This window comes from Physella acuta, unplaced genomic scaffold (assembly GCF_028476545.2).
Source record: "Physella acuta isolate Inbredline_101_S28 unplaced genomic scaffold, ASM2847654v3 ptg001171l, whole genome shotgun sequence".
NCBI lineage: Eukaryota > Metazoa > Mollusca > Gastropoda > Physidae > Physella > Physella acuta.
In genome coordinates this window covers 105,352-128,068 of record NW_026732688.1, presented here as the reverse complement: position 1 = coordinate 128,068, position 22,717 = coordinate 105,352, and the positions used below count along the sequence as shown (strand labels likewise).

General features: G+C 37.5%; 1 long non-coding RNA gene across 1 annotated transcript; it reads left to right on the top strand.

The window, feature by feature from the left end:
• Positions 1 to 1,487: 1,487 nt before the first annotated feature.
• LOC131956714 (uncharacterized) lies at positions 1,488 to 18,374 on the top strand. The gene is made up of 3 exons (XR_009388986.1): positions 1,488 to 1,759; positions 3,292 to 3,648; positions 18,034 to 18,374. It is a non-coding gene; the product is annotated as an uncharacterized LOC131956714 (long non-coding RNA).
• Positions 18,375 to 22,717: the final 4,343 nt, after the last annotated feature.

Sequence of the window (22,717 nt, the reverse complement as noted above, 5' to 3'; positions counted from 1 at the left end):
CATTTTCACCGTGTTATTTCTATAGTGTGTGTTCATTTACAATAGCTCGGCCTATTTATTATTAGCGTTATAGCTAAACTGATAGCACCTCCCGGGCGCAGGAATACGTCGCTATGCATCCGAAAGTATCGTTTTTAAAACCCTTCAAGCAACCCAAAGAATGTTAAAACAGTACTTAGACAATCTTCGTCATGCGAGTTACAACTAACTCAAATATCAGTTCAGCAATTAATCAAGGTATCAATATATTACAAATTTTTGTATACGATACTGTAATACTCCAATAGTGTTTAAAATCGACCGAAACAATCATTTAGTGCCGGAAACGTAACTCTATTGATTGTTGACAAAGATTAGAAACTGAATCAAGTTAATAAACATGTTTACATCACGTGGCCATGCCCTGAAGAATCTTTTGTGTGACGGATCACAAAACATCAACACATTTTTCTTTCCTCGGCTAACTTTCTGTTTATGAAAGTTGATTACAATTTTATCTTCCTGGATACCATAAATAATTCAATGGAAGTACATTTGATCTATAAACACACTGTGGCGGTGTGAATGTGCTAAGACTATTTAACTTTTTGTTAATTCAAAGATAGATCGCATATGGACACCGCGTACGTCTCCATTTTACCAACAATTTTTCTTAAAGCTAGTCAGATATTGCATGTTATTGCAGTCAGACATGCAAATAATTTAAAAAAAAATTTTTTACTGAAGAGGGGGTGAGTGGGCTGCAGAACAAAACATTTTTAATGTCGTCAGTGGCTATCTGGTGTGTGCACACGATTTGGGTTGGGTGAAAAATTCGGCTAATTAACGCGAAGTCATTTATGAACGGCCGCTAGACAGTACAATATGTATGGACTACGGTCCTTGGCTACCTCCCCTTAGTTTCAAATCGTTTAAACTTTCGGCGTGAATCACAACTCACCAGACTGGAAAGCGTGGGAGGGGGCGGGAGGAGGGTTAGATATTATGTATAGAGATGTCCAGTCGCAGCATTGCTAGTGTCGAACCTATCAATTATGAATTACTAAAAACTACTAGTATATTTGTCTTATTTACAATATGAGAATTTTTTTTTTTTTAATTTAAATGTTAAATCCATCATGTGGACGTACAAAAAGATCCTACCACCCCCCCCACACTTCTATTTTTCCCACCCCCCTCCTATGCTGACGTCATAAATTGTGACCCCCCCCCCCCTAAATATAGATTCCAGTGGAGGGTGGTGACAATAGAAACTGGGGTGTCTGGTGACGTGGTTTGTGTGAAGTTTATGCGAAAACGCTCACTGTAAAGAATGTGTAGTGAGATTGTGTGACGTGTGTGTTTGATGGGTTTAGCACAGTGCCAAGTAGAATGTCAACCAGTACCTGTGTTTGTTTTGACAAGTGCCTGGGGTAGAAATAGTTCATTGTGTGACACAATATTGTGAGATGTCATGCGCAGTGGAGGCCAAAAGTTAGTGCATAATCGAGTCATGTGTCTTTGGGAACAGGCGCGTATCCTTTGGACTTAGACCTCCATCTTGAATTTAGGGATTTCAATAAAATATTTCATGTGTTTGGATAACTTATCTTTCTAATTGCCACTAAACAACGTCAACCTAAACAACAGCATCATATTGACGAGGATGTTGCTAATAAAATGGTGCTCATCGTTCATGTGTTTGGATAACTTATCTTTCTAATTGCCACTAAACAACGTCGACCTAAACAACAGCATCATATTGACGACGAGGGTTGATGTAAGTTTTGTATACTATCAATGTACAGAATATTTAAAATTTATAAGGGCTAACTTTTATTTTTATTTTTACTTTCTCAAATAGGTCTATAGTAGTGTATACGAAATATACTAAGTATATAGAGTATTTAGTATCATGAGATATTTATTTTACATATCCTCGAATACCTATGGTAAACTACTAGCCATCGGTACCCGACGCGAATTATAGCCCTATGCCTATATATTTTTGTTATTCTTGTTGGAGAAAAATAATTTATAAAATAGTTATTGGTCAAAACGCAATGTGCTTTACTACACGTTGAACGATATTAGCGATAAATTAAAGAAATAACTAAATAGCTAAAAATCCTACACCTTTAAAATAACATAGGCTACCAATACCTATTAGAAAAAACAAATTATATACATTATTAGTCAATGCAAAACCATATTAAATGCACAAACTGATTAACAGACTTAAAAAATGATTCCGTTAAAAGCCCGGCTGTTATTCGTGTTGTCTTTTAAAGTATTTTTTTGCCCGAGAAATATTATAAAGGTCTACATTTATAGCATAAGTCTTGATAAGCCGATCTAGAATCTATAGATTTAAATCTAATTTGAGCGAAATAGTTCCTTTCTTCATATTCTATAATTGGAAAATGTGGAAAGCAAATATTATTGAAGATGACTTCATTAGTATTGTGTATCATTTTCGACATTCTATTTTTATCCTGAAAGCGATGACGCCATTGTTTTTAAATTTGTATGTTCTCTAAAGAGTTCTTGTCACAACCATAAACACTTTTCCAGTTGCATGATTTAAAAAGTTTCTACATTCGATAATTCCTTTTTCATCTTCCTTCTTTAAATACAATTTAGGTTATACATTTAATAATCCAACATATAGTTTGCAACAAAAGTCCGTTTCATTAAGGTCTCCATACATCCATATATCGCTGAAGATACTGATCTCATTGCCTCGGAAAATATTTTGCGGACAGAGAAAGAGAGAGAGAGAGACAGAGAGAGAGAGAGGTGTGCACACTGGCTTTCATATTATTAGGATAATTTAGTTATATTATGGGATTTAATACTTTTCGTCAGGAAAGTTGTCTCTTCCCCCGCCCACCCCCTCTTTTTAAAGAAAAACTTTTTTTTTCAAAATTATGTTATACAGGACCATTTCCTAAACGATTCGAACATAGACACAAAAGACATAATACAATATATATAGAATATAAAATTATTTTAGTAAGATTTAAATTATATCTTGTTAGTTATTGTTACGTCCCTTGTATTATACATATCATAGTTACTTCCCTTGAATGTTCAGTCTGTTAACGTATAGTCAGAGTTGTCTGCTGTAAATAATAAAACACTGAAGTCAATACAAAGTATTCTCCTCTTTGTTCTGAATGATGAAATAAAGTAATAAACTGTAAGATAAAAATAAATTACCGTATAACAAAACAGCAAGTTTATTAAATCGTTAATAATATGACAAACATTACAAAATTCTTCATTATGTTATTACTTATTTCATCACAGGGTGATTTGGATACCGGAACTTTTACCGGAAGTTGGGGAGAACATTTATGTGATGCTGTCGACAGCTACTTTACACGCCATCATCGAGTGGACCCATCATCAAGTCCACCCATAATCGAGTGGACCCATCATCGAGTGGACCCAGCAAGTGGACCCCTCATCAAGTCGACCGATTCGCGAGCCGGCCCATCATCAAGTGGACCCTTCATATAGTCTACCCATCATCAAGTGGACCCATCATCGAGTGGACCCAGCAAGTGGACCCATCATCAAGTGGACCCATCATCGAGTGGACCCATCGAGTGGACCCATCATGGGCAGATCTCCTGCAAGAGAACTCGGCTTAAGGACTTTAAGGTCTGTTTGATGTGTGTTCGTCTGGTTGTGCGTTTAGGACGTGACTCATGATACGTGAGACATGATACGTGAGACATGATACGTGAGACATGATACGTGAGACATGATACGTGAGACATGATACGTGAGACATGATACGTGAGACATGATACGTGAGACATGATACGTGAGACATGATACGTGAGACATGATACGTGAGACATGATACGTGAGACATGATACGTGAGACATGATACGTGAGACATGATACGTGAGACATGATACGTGAGACATGATACGTGAGACATGATACGTGAGACATGATACGTGAGACATGATACGTGAGACATGATACGTGAGACATGATACGTGAGACATGATACGTGAGACATGATACGTGAGACATGATTCGTGAGACATGATACGTGAGACATGATACGTGAGACATGATACGTGAGACATGATACGTGAGACATGATACGTGAGACATGATACGTGAGACATGATACGTGAGACATGATACGTGAGACATGATACGTGAGACATGATACGTGAGACATGATACGTGAGACATGATACGTGAGACATGATACGTGAGACATGATACGTGAGACATGATACGTGAGACATGATACGTGAGACATGATACGTGAGACATGATACGTGAGACATGATACGTGAGACATGATACGTGAGACATGATACGTGAGACATGATACGTGAGACATGATACGTGAGACATGATACGTGAGACATGATACGTGAGACATGATACGTGAGACATGATACGTGAGACATGATACGTGAGACATGATACGTGAGACATGATACGTGAGACATGATACGTGAGACATGATACGTGAGACATGATACGTGAGACATGATACGTGAGACATGATACGTGAGACATGATACGTGAGACATGATACGTGAGACATGATACGTGAGACATGATACGTGAGACATGATACGTGAGACATGATACGTGAGACATGATACGTGAGACATGATACGTGAGACATGATACGTGAGACATGATACGTGAGACATGATACGTGAGACATGATACGTGAGACATGATACGTGAGACATGATACGTGAGACATGATACGTGAGACATGATACGTGAGACATGATACGTGAGACATGATACGTGAGACATGATACGTGAGACATGATACGTGAGACATGATACGTGAGACATGATACGTGAGACATGATACGTGAGACATGATACGTGAGACATGATACGTGAGACATGATACGTGAGACATGATACGTGAGACATGATACGTGAGACATGATACGTGAGACATGATACGTGAGACATGATACGTGAGACATGATACGTGAGACATGATACGTGAGACATGATACGTGAGACATGATACGTGAGACATGATACGTGAGACATGATACGTGAGACATGATACGTGAGACATGATACGTGAGACATGATACGTGAGACATGATACGTGAGACATGATACGTGAGACATGATACGTGAGACATGATACGTGAGACATGATACGTGAGACATGATACGTGAGACATGATACGTGAGACATGATACGTGAGACATGATACGTGAGACATGATACGTGAGACATGATACGTGAGACATGATACGTGAGACATGATACGTGAGACATGATACGTGAGACATGATACGTGAGACATGATACGTGAGACATGATACGTGAGACATGATACGTGAGACATGATACGTGAGACATGATACGTGAGACATGATACGTGAGACATGATACGTGAGACATGATACGTGAGACATGATACGTGAGACATGATACGTGAGACATGATACGTGAGACATGATACGTGAGACATGATACGTGAGACATGATACGTGAGACATGATACGTGAGACATGATACGTGAGACATGATACGTGAGACATGATACGTGAGACATGATACGTGAGACATGATACGTGAGACATGATACGTGAGACATGATACGTGAGACATGATACGTGAGACATGATACGTGAGACATGATACGTGAGACATGATACGTGAGACATGATACGTGAGACATGATACGTGAGACATGATACGTGAGACATGATACGTGAGACATGATACGTGAGACATGATACGTGAGACATGATACGTGAGACATGATACGTGAGACATGATACGTGAGACATGATACGTGAGACATGATACGTGAGACATGATACGTGAGACATGATACGTGAGACATGATACGTGAGACATGATACGTGAGACATGATACGTGAGACATGATACGTGAGACATGATACGTGAGACATGATACGTGAGACATGATACGTGAGACATGATACGTGAGACATGATACGTGAGACATGATACGTGAGACATGATACGTGAGACATGATACGTGAGACATGATACGTGAGACATGATACGTGAGACATGATACGTGAGACATGATACGTGAGACATGATACGTGAGACATGATACGTGAGACATGATACGTGAGACATGATACGTGAGACATGATACGTGAGACATGATACGTGAGACATGATACGTGAGACATGATACGTGAGACATGATACGTGAGACATGAGACATGATACGTGAGACATGATACGTGAGACATGATACGTGAGACATGATACGTGAGACATGATACGTGAGACATGATACGTGAGACATGATACGTGAGACATGATACGTGAGACATGATACGTGAGACATGATACGTGAGACATGATACGTGAGACATGATACGTGAGACATGATACGTGAGACATGATACGTGAGACATGATACGTGAGACATGATACGTGAGACATGATACGTGAGACATGATACGTGAGACATGATACGTGAGACATGATACGTGAGACATGATACGTGAGACATGATACGTGAGACATGATACGTGAGACATGATACGTGAGACATGATACGTGAGACATGATACGTGAGACATGATACGTGAGACATGATACGTGAGACATGATACGTGAGACATGATACGTGAGACATGATACGTGAGACATGATACGTGAGACATGATACGTGAGACATGATACGTGAGACATGATACGTGAGACATGATACGTGAGACATGATACGTGAGACATGATACGTGAGACATGATACGTGAGACATGATACGTGAGACATGATACGTGAGACATGATACGTGAGACATGATACGTGAGACATGATACGTGAGACATGATACGTGAGACATGATACGTGAGACATGATACGTGAGACATGATACGTGAGACATGAGAGACATGATACGTGAGACATGATACGTGAGACATGATACGTGAGACATGATACGTGAGACATGATACGTGAGACATGATACGTGAGACATGATACGTGAGACATGATACGTGAGACATGATACGTGAGACATGATACGTGAGACATGATACGTGAGACATGATACGTGAGACATGATACGTGAGACATGATACGTGAGACATGATACGTGAGACATGATACGTGAGACATGATACGTGAGACATGATACGTGAGACATGATACGTGAGACATGATACGTGAGACATGATACGTGAGACATGATACGTGAGACATGATACGTGAGACATGATACGTGAGACATGATACGTGAGACATGATACGTGAGACATGATACGTGAGACATGATACGTGAGACATGATACGTGAGACATGATACGTGAGACATGATACGTGAGACATGATACGTGAGACATGATACGTGAGACATGATACGTGAGACATGATACGTGAGACATGATACGTGAGACATGATACGTGAGACATGATACGTGAGACATGATACGTGAGACATGATACGTGAGGACATGATACGTGAGGCATGATACGTGAGACATGATACGTGAGGCATGATACGTGAGGCATGATACGTGAGGCATGATACGTGAGGCATGATACGTGAGGCATGATACGTGAGGCATGATACGTGAGGCATGATACGTGAGGCATGATACGTGAGGCATGATACGTGAGGCATGATACGTGAGGCATGATACGTGAGGCATGATACGTGAGGCATGATACGTGAGGCATGATACGTGAGGCATGATACGTGAGGACATGATACGTGAGACATGATACGTGAGACATGATACGTGAGACATGATACGTGAGACATGATACGTGAGACATGATACGTGAGACATGATACGTGAGACATGATACGTGAGACATGATACGTGAGACATGATACGTGAGACATGATACGTGAGACATGATACGTGAGACATGATACGTGAGACATGATACGTGAGACATGATACGTGAGACATGATACGTGAGACATGATACGTGAGACATGATACGTGAGACATGATACGTGAGACATGATACGTGAGACATGATACGTGAGACATGATACGTGAGACATGATACGTGAGACATGATACGTGAGACATGATACGTGAGACATGATACGTGAGACATGATACGTGAGACATGATACGTGAGACATGATACGTGAGACATGATACGTGAGACATGATACGTGAGACATGATACGTGAGACATGATACGTGAGACATGATACGTGAGACATGATACGTGAGACATGATACGTGAGACATGATACGTGAGACATGATACGTGAGACATGATACGTGAGACATGATACGTGAGACATGATACGTGAGACATGATACGTGAGACATGATACGTGAGACATGATACGTGAGACATGATACGTGAGACATGATACGTGAGACATGATACGTGAGACATGATACGTGAGACATGATACGTGAGACATGATACGTGAGACATGATACGTGAGACATGATACCGAGACATGATCACGAGACATGATACGAGAGACATGATACACGAGACATGATACACGAGACATGATACACGAGACATGATACACGAGACATGATACACGAGACATGATACACGAGACATGATACACGAGACATGATACACGAGACATGATACACGAGACATGATACACGAGACATGATACACGAGACATGATACACGAGACATGATACACGAGACATGATACACGAGACATGATACACGAGACATGATACACGAGACATGATACACGAGACATGATACACGAGACATGATACACGAGACATGATACACGAGACATGATACACGAGACATGATACACGAGACATGATACACGAGACATGATACACGAGACATGATACACGAGACATGATACACGAGACATGATACACGAGACATGATACACGAGACATGATACACGAGACATGATACACGAGACATGATACACGAGACATGATACACGAGACATGATACACGAGACATGATACACGAGACATGATACACGAGACATGATACACGAGACATGATACACGAGACATGATACACGAGACATGATACACGAGACATGATACACGAGACATGATACACGAGACATGATACACGAGACATGATACACGAGACATGATACACGAGACATGATACACGAAACATGATACACGAGACATGATACACGAGACATGATACACGAAACATGATACACGAAACATGATACACGAAACATGATACACGAAACATGATACACGAAACATGATACACGAAACATGATACACGAAACATGATACACGAAACATGATACACGAAACATGATACACGAAACATGATACACGAAACATGATACACGAAACATGATACACGAAACATGATACACGAAACATGATACACGAAACATGATACACGAAACATGATACACGAAACATGATACACGAAACATGATACACGAAACATGATACACGAAACATGATACACGAAACATGATACACGAAACATGATACACGAAACATGATACACGAAACATGATACACGAAACATGATACACGAAACATGATACACGAAACATGATACACGAAACATGATACACGAAACATGATACACGAAACATGATACACGAAACATGATACACGAAACATGATACACGAAACATGATACACGAAACATGATACACGAAACATGATACACGAAACATGATACACGAAACATGATACACGAAACATGATACACGAAACATGATACGAAACATGATACACGAAACATGATACACGAAACATGATACACGAAACATGATACACGAAACATGATACACGAAACATGATACACGAAACATGATACACGAAACATGATACACGAAACATGATACACGAAACATGATACACGAAACATGATACACGAAACATGATACACGAAACATGATACACGAAACATGATACACGAAACATGATACACGAAACATGATACACGAAACATGATACACGAAACATGATACACGAAACATGATACACGAAACATGATACACGAAACATGATACACGAAACATGATACACGAAACATGATACACGAAACATGATACACGAAACATGATACACGAAACATGATACACGAAACATGATACACGAAACATGATACACGAAACATGATACACGAAACATGATACACGAAACATGATACACGAAACATGATACACGAAACATGATACACGAAACATGATACACGAAACATGATACACGAAACATGATACACGAAACATGATACACGAAACATGATACACGAAACATGATACACGAAACATGATACACGAAACATGATACACGAAACATGATACACGAAACATGATACACGAAACATGATACACGAAACATGATACACGAAACATGATACACGAAACATGATACACGAAACATGATACACGAAACATGATACACGAAACATGATACACGAAACATGATACACGAAACATGATACACGAAACATGATACACGAAACATGATACACGAAACATGATACACGAAACATGATACACGAAACATGATACACGAAACATGATACACGAAACATGATACACGAAACATGATACACGAAACATGATACACGAAACATGATACACGAAACATGATACACGAAACATGATACACGAAACATGATACACGAAACATGATACACGAAACATGATACACGAAACATGATACACGAAACATGATACACGAAACATGATACACGAAACATGATACACGAAACATGATACACGAAACATGATACACGAAACATGATACACGAAACATGATACACGAAACATGATACACGAAACATGATACACGAAACATGATACACGAAACATGATACACGAAACATGATACACGAAACATGATACACGAAACATGATACACGAAACATGATACACGAAACATGATACACGAAACATGATACACGAAACATGATACACGAAACATGATACACGAAACATGATACACGAAACATGATACACGAAACATGATACACGAAACATGATACACGAAACATGATACACGAAACATGATACACGAAACATGATACACGAAACATGATACACGAAACATGATACACGAAACATGATACACGAAACATGATACACGAAACATGATACACGAAACATGATACACGAAACATGATACACGAAACATGATACACGAAACATGATACACGAAACATGATACACGAAACATGATACACGAAACATGATACACGAAACATGATACACGAAACATGATACACGAAACATGATACACGAAACATGATACACGAAACATGATACACGAAACATGATACACGAAACATGATACACGAAACATGATACACGAAACATGATACACGAAACATGATACACGAAACATGATACACGAAACATGATACACGAAACATGATACACGAAACATGATACACGAAACATGATACACGAAACATGATACACGAAACATGATACACGAAACATGATACACGAAACATGATACACGAAACATGATACACGAAACATGATACACGAAACATGATACACGAAACATGATACACGAAACATGATACACGAAACATGATACACGAAACATGATACACGAAACATGATACACGAAACATGATACACGAAACATGATACACGAAACATGATACACGAAACATGATACACGAAACATGATACACGAAACATGATACACGAAACATGATACACGAAACATGATACACGAAACATGATACACGAAACATGATACACGAAACATGATACACGAAACATGATACACGAAACATGATACACGAAACATGATACACGAAACATGATACACGAAACATGATACACGAAACATGATACACGAAACATGATACACGAAACATGATACACGAAACATGATACACGAAACATGATACACGAAACATGATACACGAAACATGATACACGAAACATGATACACGAAACATGATACACGAAACATGATACACGAAACATGATACACGAAACATGATACACGAAACATGATACACGAAACATGATACACGAAACATGATACACGAAACATGATACACGAAACATGATACACGAAACATGATACACGAAACATGATACACGAAACATGATACACGAAACATGATACACGAAACATGATACACGAAACATGATACACGAAACATGATACACGAAACATGATACACGAAACATGATACACGAAACATGATACACGAAACATGATACACGAAACATGATACACGAAACATGATACACGAAACATGATACACGAAACATGATACACGAAACATGATACACGAAACATGATACACGAAACATGATACACGAAACATGATACACGAAACATGATACACGAAACATGATACACGAAACATGATACACGAAACATGATACACGAAACATGATACACGAAACATGATACACGAAACATGATACACGAAACATGATACACGAAACATGATACACGAAACATGATACACGAAACATGATACACGAAACATGATACACGAAACATGATACACGAAACATGATACACGAAACATGATACACGAAACATGATACACGAAACATGATACACGAAACATGATACACGAAACATGATACACGAAACATGATACACGAAACATGATACACGAAACATGATACACGAAACATGATACACGAAACATGATACACGAAACATGATACACGAAACATGATACACGAAACATGATACACGAAACATGATACACGAAACATGATACACGAAACATGATACACGAAACATGATACACGAAACATGATACACGAAACATGATACACGAAACATGATACACGAAACATGATACACGAAACATGATACACGAAACATGATACACGAAACATGATACACGAAACATGATACACGAAACATGATACACGAAACATGATACACGAAACATGATACACGAAACATGATACACGAAACATGATACACGAAACATGATACACGAAACATGATACACGAAACATGATACACGAAACATGATACACGAAACATGATACACGAAACATGATACACGAAACATGATACACGAAACATGATACACGAAACATGATACACGAAACATGATACACGAAACATGATACACGAAACATGATACACGAAACATGATACACGAAACATGATACACGAAACATGATACACGAAACATGATACACGAAACATGATACACGAAACATGATACACGAAACATGATACACGAAACATGATACACGAAACATGATACACGAAACATGATACACGAAACATGATACACGAAACATGATACACGAAACATGATACACGAAACATGATACACGAAACATGATACACGAAACATGATACACGAAACATGATACACGAAACATGATACACGAAACATGATACACGAAACATGATACACGAAACATGATACACGAAACATGATACACGAAACATGATACACGAAACATGATACACGAAACATGATACACGAAACATGATACACGAAACATGATACACGAAACATGATACACGAAACATGATACACGAAACATGATACACGAAACATGATACACGAAACATGATACACGAAACATGATACACGAAACATGATACACGAAACATGATACACGAAACATGATACACGAAACATGATACACGAAACATGATACACGAAACATGATACACGAAACATGATACACGAAACATGATACACGAAACATGATACACGAAACATGATACACGAAACATGATACACGAAACATGATACACGAAACATGATACACGAAACATGATACACGAAACATGATACACGAAACATGATACACGAAACATGATACACGAAACATGATACACGAAACATGATACACGAAACATGATACACGAAACATGATACACGAAACATGATACACGAAACATGATACACGAAACATGATACACGAAACATGATACACGAAACATGATACACGAAACATGATACACGAAACATGATACACGAAACATGATACACGAAACATGATACACGAAACATGATACACGAAACATGATACACGAAACATGATACACGAAACATGATACACGAAACATGATACACGAAACATGATACACGAAACATGATACACGAAACATGATACACGAAACATGATACACGAAACATGATACACGAAACATGATACACGAAACATGATACACGAAACATGATACACGAAACATGATACACGAAACATGATACACGAAACATGATACACGAAACATGATACACGAAACATGATACACGAAACATGATACACGAAACATGATACACGAAACATGATACACGAAACATGATACACGAAACATGATACACGAAACATGATACACGAAACATGATACACGAAACATGATACACGAAACATGATACACGAAACATGATACACGAAACATGATACACGAAACATGATACACGAAACATGATACACGAAACATGATACACGAAACATGATACACGAAACATGATACACGAAACATGATACACGAAACATGATACACGAAACATGATACACGAAACATGATACACGAAACATGATACACGAAACATGATACACGAAACATGATACACGAAACATGATACACGAAACATGATACACGAAACATGATACACGAAACATGATACACGAAACATGATACACGAAACATGATACACGAAACATGATACACGAAACATGATACACGAAACATGATACACGAAACATGATACACGAAACATGATACACGAAACATGATACACGAAACATGATACACGAAACATGATACACGAAACATGATACACGAAACATGATACACGAAACATGATACACGAAACATGATACACGAAACATGATACACGAAACATGATACACGAAACATGATACACGAAACATGATACACGAAACATGATACACGAAACATGATACACGAAACATGATACACGAAACATGATACACGAAACATGATACACGAAACATGATACACGAAACATGATACACGAAACATGATACACGAAACATGATACACGAAACATGATACACGAAACATGATACACGAAACATGATACACGAAACATGATACACGAAACATGATACACGAAACATGATACACGAAACATGATACACGAAACATGATACACGAAACATGATACACGAAACATGATACACGAAACATGATACACGAAACATGATACACGAAACATGATACACGAAACATGATACACGAAACATGATACACGAAACATGATACACGAAACATGATACACGAAACATGATACACGAAACATGATACACGAAACATGATACACGAAACATGATACACGAAACATGATACACGAAACATGATACACGAAACATGATACACGAAACATGATACACGAAACATGATACACGAAACATGATACACGAAACATGATACACGAAACATGATACACGAAACATGATACACGAAACATGATACACGAAACATGATACACGAAACATGATACACGAAACATGATACACGAAACATGATACACGAAACATGATACACGAAACATGATACACGAAACATGATACACGAAACATGATACACGAAACATGATACACGAAACATGATACACGAAACATGATACACGAAACATGATACACGAAACATGATACACGAAACATGATACACGAAACATGATACACGAAACATGATACACGAAACATGATACACGAAACATGATACACGAAACATGATACACGAAACATGATACACGAAACATGATACACGAAACATGATACACGAAACATGATACACGAAACATGATACACGAAACATGATACACGAAACATGATACACGAAACATGATACACGAAACATGATACACGAAACATGATACACGAAACATGATACACGAAACATGATACACGAAACATGATACACGAAACATGATACACGAAACATGATACACGAAACATGATACACGAAACATGATACACGAAACATGATACACGAAACATGATACACGAAACATGATACACGAAACATGATACACGAAACATGATACACGAAACATGATACACGAAACATGATACACGAAACATGATACACGAAACATGATACACGAAACATGATACACGAAACATGATACACGAAACATGATACACGAAACATGATACACGAAACATGATACACGAAACATGATACACGAAACATGATACACGAAACATGATACACGAAACATGATACACGAAACATGATACACGAAACATGATACACGAAACATGATACACGAAACATGATACACGAAACATGATACACGAAACATGATACACGAAACATGATACACGAAACATGATACACGAAACATGATACACGAAACATGATACACGAAACATGATACACGAAACATGATACACGAAACATGATACACGAAACATGATACACGAAACATGATACACGAAACATGATACACGAAACATGATACACGAAACATGATACACGAAACATGATACACGAAACATGATACACGAAACATGATACACGAAACATGATACACGAAACATGATACACGAAACATGATACACGAAACATGATACACGAAACATGATACACGAAACATGATACACGAAACATGATACACGAAACATGATACACGAAACATGATACACGAAACATGATACACGAAACATGATACACGAAACATGATACACGAAACATGATACACGAAACATGATACACGAAACATGATACACGAAACATGATACACGAAACATGATACACGAAACATGATACACGAAACATGATACACGAAACATGATACACGAAACATGATACACGAAACATGATACACGAAACATGATACACGAAACATGATACACGAAACATGATACACGAAACATGATACACGAAACATGATACACGAAACATGATACACGAAACATGATACACGAAACATGATACACGAAACATGATACACGAAACATGATACACGAAACATGATACACGAAACATGATACACGAAACATGATACACGAAACATGATACACGAAACATGATACACGAAACATGATACACGAAACATGATACACGAAACATGATACACGAAACATGATACACGAAACATGATACACGAAACATGATACACGAAACATGATACACGAAACATGATACACGAAACATGATACACGAAACATGATACACGAAACATGATACACGAAACATGATACACGAAACATGATACACGAAACATGATACACGAAACATGATACACGAAACATGATACACGAAACATGATACACGAAACATGATACACGAAACATGATACACGAAACATGATACACGAAACATGATACACGAAACATGATACACGAAACATGATACACGAAACATGATACACGAAACATGATACACGAAACATGATACACGAAACATGATACACGAAACATGATACACGAAACATGATACACGAAACATGATACACGAAACATGATACACGAAACATGATACACGAAACATGATACACGAAACATGATACACGAAACATGATACACGAAACATGATACACGAAACATGATACACGAAACATGATACACGAAACATGATACACGAAACATGATACACGAAACATGATACACGAAACATGATACACGAAACATGATACACGAAACATGATACACGAAACATGATACACGAAACATGATACACGAAACATGATACACGAAACATGATACACGAAACATGATACACGAAACATGATACACGAAACATGATACACGAAACATGATACACGAAACATGATACACGAAACATGATACACGAAACATGATACACGAAACATGATACACGAAACATGATACACGAAACATGATACACGAAACATGATACACGAAACATGATACACGAAACATGATACACGAAACATGATACACGAAACATGATACACGAAACATGATACACGAAACATGATACACGAAACATGATACACGAAACATGATACACGAAACATGATACACGAAACATGATATACGAAACATGATACACGAAACATGATATACGCAGCTGGTGGACGGGGTGTCTAGTCTGGCGCAGTGCTTCCAACAACTGACTGTTCACTATCACAGACCCAATTTTGGAAGTATTTTGTTTCGTTTTACCCCCAGGTTGTACCACCTTTATTTGGACAAAGCGTCTACAGGACCAGTACAAGAAAGCAAATGTTTCTACCTCCCTACTCGACCATTACAAAAAAAGCAGCTGTTTCTATGTTGACCCATGTCATTGATGCAAACATCATTTTTTTAAAATCAGTTTGAGAACCTTTGGTCACTAGGAAGGCACTGATTAAACGTATCGTATTTTTTTTTGACTTGCTTCACAAGATTTTTGTTTGAAATAAAAATAAAACTACTGTATAATCATAATCTTTTAAGCGCAATGAGAATAAGAATAATTATACATAAACAACCTTGCTATTTACACAATTTAATAAACCTTACAGTTTTTTTTTAAAGAAGTCTGTAGCACATGGTTGCAAAATCTTTCAACTCATCATAGACAATATTTTCCCCCTTCTTACTCTCAGGTCAGCTATTAGATTTAAAACCAGTCAGCCGTTATCCCAAAGTCGCCGCCCTCGGCTAGCAGATAGAGAGATCGCTAATACTTTAATGGTTATTTGCCCTTTCCAATTTTAGTAGTATTTTTAAATAAGCTTCATTACCATAACCAAATTTAACCCCACGATCTACACCCAGTCACTTATCTCACACCAGACACACGATTTACCATACACCAAACCACACCCATACCAAAACCCACACCACCTCACACAGTACGACACCATGAACTGAATACCTAAGCAAACCTTCACACAACCCCGACCCACACGTCAACACACTTTCGAACGCCACCCGACATCCTAAACCAAAACATCGCACGGTGAACGGAAAAAAGCACAGGAAAAAAAAACCACAGAAAAAAAGTCACAGTTTTTGCTAGGAAAAAAGTCACAGAAAAAAATTCAAAATGGAAAAATTTTATCGGAAAAAAAGTAACAGAAATAGTCACAGAAAAAAAGTCACAAAAATCTTTTTAGAAATATTTTGAATTATTTGTTTAGAATAGTAAAATTTTGTATGTTTATTGTTGTGGGTTGTATTTTTTTATAGCATATATTATTTATAGATGTTAAAAGCCTTATGGTTTATAACAATTGTAAGTAAAAATACTCTAAGATAATTTACACAGCAATCTCAACTTTTGTTACGTATTTAGTTAAACACGCGGTAGAAAAATTTCTAGATCTAGATGATCTAGATCTACGGAAAAACTAGACTTACACAGATGTAGACCCTACCTAGATCTAGAATCTATTCAAATAATATATTTCTATACTAAAGTATTTCAGGCCTCAATTACTTTATTGAAATCTTTGTTTATCTATGCAATTTGCTAATCTCTATAATATATAAAGCAAAGTTGTCGGAAGCCCGGTAGGGCACTTCCCGGCGCCGCAGGCGCTTCAAATTTGGCAGGATCTTGCCTTGGGGCGACAGAACACGGGGGCCGGTTGGCCGAAAAGTCTACGATGAGGGGGTCAAAACTGACCTCGACTGACCGGCGACTTATATGAGCTATAAATCGTACAAAAATGTCCACGTAGGAACCTCTTCGTAACTCCTGAGGTCGTAGACCGACCCACGTGCGAATTAATTAAGCACTCAAATTCTCAATGTTTTCGAAAAGCCTAAGCGAAGCAGGGCAGTATGCCTAGTTAAATATGTTGACCAATCCATGTCTATAATTAAGAGTGATTATTTCCCCTATTGACGTTCGCTTGACTAAATAAAATGTCATTATGTCAAATTGTTTTTTTTTTGTTTTTTATTTTTGCAATATTTAGAAAACAGAGTGTGTTGCGTTTGTTTTTGGTTGTGTTGTGTGTATATTTTGTTTGGTGTGATAAACTGTTGTTGACCTAGATTGTGTTTGTTCTTGTTTTTTTCAGAATGAAACAAACGTTTCACTTTTTGTCTGTGTTGGCATGTGAAGTTTTTAAATGCTGGTTTCTAGCAGAGTTGAGTTGATGTGTTCGTTCATCCATTTATAGAACATAAAACATTACATCTTGATTTGTTAAAGGAAAAAAAAACATTTGAATAGTCTAAGGGGCCACTACACTCTGTAAAACAAACTAGCCTACAGTAGAGATAAGCAAGTACAAATATACTATTATTAATAGTTTGCAACTGTAAATAAAAATTCCACATTCTCAGGACCTAATTATGCATGGTTGCCATGGCAACGGCGGCCATCTTGGAAAAACACACCTTTTTTTTACAAATCTATAATGTGAACAAATAATGATGGTATTATTTCTGTTTATTTAACTAGAATCATTGTAGAGTGTACTAAGGAAGTTTTGTTTTCATTAAAATGTAAAAGAAACATTTTCTAAAATTTTTATAAAAAATGTATCATACAAAACAAGGCATACTAGTTGTGAAATTTCTTAAAAATAAAAATATACACAATGCACATCATTCTCACATAGATAGTTACACCATAACATGAATAATGAAAATGTACACCAAGTTTCAAGATATTATCTCTGGAAACACCTAAAACATTAGAGTTACAATAAGCAAAAATCTTGAAAAAAAACATGTTTTGAGAAAATTAACTTTTAAACATTGAAAGTTCCATTTAAAAAAATCTATCAGCCGTATCAAGAAGAAACTTTTAGTATCAAAATTACAACATAAGCAGTTGAAAAAGTAACCATTGCCAACTACAGTTTGCACATTCTTCTGAAGTTTTACCACTCATAATTTTATAGTGTGCACAATTCCGCAGTTTACTTGTACTAAAAGTTAAAACTTTCTGATCAACTATTGACATGTGTAGTTGCTATTGTCTTTTTCCCAGACTAACACAAGCTTGATATAGTACTATTTAGCATATTTGAACTATAGTTTAATACACATTTGACAAATAATGTACTAATAATATTCATATTCAACTTTAGCTTATGACGACATTCACATTCACAATTCTGCTTGAAAAGGGTGAGCTCAATAACTGATTTTGGTTCACACACAACCAGCTTTTTCAGCATTCACTGTAGGAATTGTTGGACTGTAAAATAAAAGAACATTATTTAATTTTAAAAAGTTAATAATATACATTTATACATAACTAGAATGACTAATATTAGCAGTAACTCATCCTATTGTATAATTGTAACAACCTAATAACGTCATAGTCAATAAAATGGTATTTTGAAAAACTAATCATAATGAATTGGGCTTATATTATTATACTCACCTTAGGGGTCGTCCATAAATGACGTCACACTCGTAGGGGGGAGGGGTGTCCGTAATTTTGTGACGGTGTGTGATGAGGGGGAGGGGGGGGGGGTTCAGATTGCGACGCCACAATTTTGCATTATAAAAAAGCAATGTTAGAAAACGAATTTTAGACGTTATTTTCGAGTTTTAGAAAACTTTTTTAATAAATTGTAATAGGAATTGATTAAAATACTCTATTTTGACAGAGTTCAGACACCATTTTAGAAAAATATGTTTAAAAAAAATTCAACTGCAATTTTGAGGGGGGGGGGGGGTGTAGGCTGAGGTGTGACGTCATTTTAGGGGGGGGGGGTCTGCATTTTTGTGACGACGTATGGAAGAATTTAACACACAGTGTTCTATAGGACACATAAATACTGTTCATTAATTTAGGTGTTTTATACAGGGAGGAGAAGGAAAGAAGAGTTTATTAATTTAGTTCAGGGGTCCAGCCATCATATCTCCTGTACACAATACGCATTTTTCAGCAATTGTATTTTTTTTACTCTACAGAAATCATAATTTTCTTTTCATCTTTAAGGTGATCATTTGGGCACAGTCCAAACTTTTTAGAACCACTGAGGTGGGCATAATGGTTCTATATAGTCTACGTATCCCTGGCAACGGATAGCGGGTTGTCAACGATGGCCTGGTGTATCATGATGAACAGTGGCGAGTAGGTCAGGAAGTCGAGCAGGTCCAGGGCCGGCAGGTGACCCAGCCTCTCTTTCACACTCGCCTCGTGGGTCTCGCTGACCCCGCCTGACCGCAGCTCCACAATCAGCTGCTCCAGCGGGATTGTTTTGGTCGTGGGGTCAACGCAAATCTCCCACAGTTTCTGCAATGAAGATTAGGGCTTTAGAGTATTATAAAACCAAGGTTAACAAAACAACAACAGCCCCGCGACATTATTGTATTCATTTTAATGAGATTCTCACCGTACAGAGAAATGTCTTTATCTCTAAGTGTTTGAAGTCTAACTCTTGGATCATCAGCTTCATCCATGAACTGTAAGACAACAAAGTCGAACTTTTATTGTCGTTTTTCAAGTAAAACGGGGAGGGAAGTATTACATATATATATATATATATATATATATATATATATATATATATATATATATATATATATATATATATATATATATCTTGCTTGAGATCTTGCCTGAGGTCGTCAATTTTTCTTCATAATGTTAGATATTTTTACATTAGTGCCTATAATTGGGTAAGGTCTAACACGCTGGGCCAAACACTCGTGTGAATGTGTACTCACTCTAGCGATGTGATCCGCTGAGACAGGGTGGCCAGCACGGAGAAGACCTTGAAGTCGACACCGTCACAGGTGTTGTACCCTGTCAGCTCCAGGACCTGAAACCAGTGGGGTGTGACAGCAACACGATAACTGTTTCCCAGTTCCTTACACAGATATCTTAGCCTGGTTTGATTTTTGTCCGAAGTTCATGGTGCAGTAATAAAATTGACATCGTATCTGAACA